Below are 1672 nucleotides of genomic sequence, written 5' to 3'. Positions count from 1 at the left end.
CCTTGCTGTTGCAAGCACCATGCTCTACCAACTGAGCCACACAGGAACTGTACTGGTACTCCCTGTATATACAGTACCAGTCAAAAGTTGACACACCTACTCATTCAAGGGTTTCTCTTTATTTTTACTATTTTCTACATTCTAGAATAAAAGTGAAGACATCAAAACTATGAAATAACACACATGGAATCATGTAGTAACCAAAGTAGCATTTAACAAATCAAAATAGCTAGTTGAGGTTATTCAAAGTAGCCACCCTTTACCTTGACAGCTTTGCACACGCTTGGCAATCTCTCAACCAGCTTTACCTGGAATGCTTTTCCAACAGTCTTGAAGCAGTTCCCACATATGCTGAGCATTTATTGTCTGCTTTTCCTCTGCGGTCCAACTCATCCCAAACCATCTCAATTGGGTTGAGGTCGGGTGATTGTGGAGGCCAGGTAATCTGATGCAGCACTCCATCACTCTCCTTCTTAGTCAAATAGACCTTACACAGCCTGGAGGTGTGTTGGGTCATTGTCCTGTTGAAAAACAAATGATAGTGGGACTAAGTGCAAACCAGATGGGATGGCGTGTCGCCGCAGAATTCTGTGGTAGCCATGCTGGTTAAGTGTGCCTTCAATTCTAAATAAATCACAGACAGTGTCATCAGCAAAGCACCCCCACGCTTCACGGTGGGAACCACACATGCAGAGATTATCCGTTCACCTAAAAATCTCATTTGGACTCATCAGACCAAAGGACAGATTTCCAACGGTCGAATGTCCATTGCTCGTGTTTCTTGGTCCAAGCAAGTCTCTTCTTCTTATTGGTGTCCTTTAGTAGTGTTTTCTTTGCAGCAATTCGACCATGAAGGCCTGATTCACGCAGTCTCCTCTGAACAGTTGATGTTGAGATGTGTCTGTTACTTGAACTCTGTGAAGCATTTATTTGGGCTTCAATTTCTGAGGCTGGTAACTCTAATGAACTTATCCTCTGCAGCAGAGGTAACTCTGGGTCTTCCTTTCCTGTGGCGGTCCTCAGGAGAGACAGTTTCATCATAGCGCTTGATGGTTTTTGCGACTGACCTTGAAGAAACTTTTCCAGATTGACTGACCTTCATGTCTTAATGTCCTTTTTCTTTGCTTATTTGAGCTGTTCTTGCCATAATATGGACTTTGTGTTTTTCCAAATAGGGCTTTCTTCTGTATACCACCCCAACCACAACACAACTGATTGGCTCAAGCGCATTAAGAAGGAAAGGAATTACAAAAAAAAAAGCATTGCAGGTGACTATTACATCAAATCAATGTAAATTGTCCGGTGGCGATTTTATGAATTGTTCAGCAATCTTATGGCTTGGGGCTGGTTGAGAGAATGCCAAGAGTGTGCAAAGCTGTCATCAACGCAAAGGATGGCTACTTTGAAGAATATCAAATATATTTGGATTTGTTTAACACTTGTTTGCTTTACTACATGATTGCATATGTGTTATTTCATAATGTTGATGTCTTCACTTTTATTGTACAATGTAGAACATAGTAAAAATAAAGAAAAACCCTGGAATTAGAGGTGTCAAATTTGACTTGTACTGTAGCTCCGTTCTTGTGTGTTTTATTTGAATCCTCGTGTTACTATTTGTATTAATTTTTTTAACTGCATCATCTGGAAGGGCTCGTTAGTTACACCCGTT

The sequence above is a fragment of the Oncorhynchus nerka genome, linkage group LG7 (genome assembly GCF_034236695.1).
Source record: "Oncorhynchus nerka isolate Pitt River linkage group LG7, Oner_Uvic_2.0, whole genome shotgun sequence".
Taxonomy (NCBI): domain Eukaryota; kingdom Metazoa; phylum Chordata; class Actinopteri; order Salmoniformes; family Salmonidae; genus Oncorhynchus; species Oncorhynchus nerka.
The sequence above is the reverse complement of the archived record's forward strand: the minus strand, read 5'-3'. Positions refer to the sequence as shown.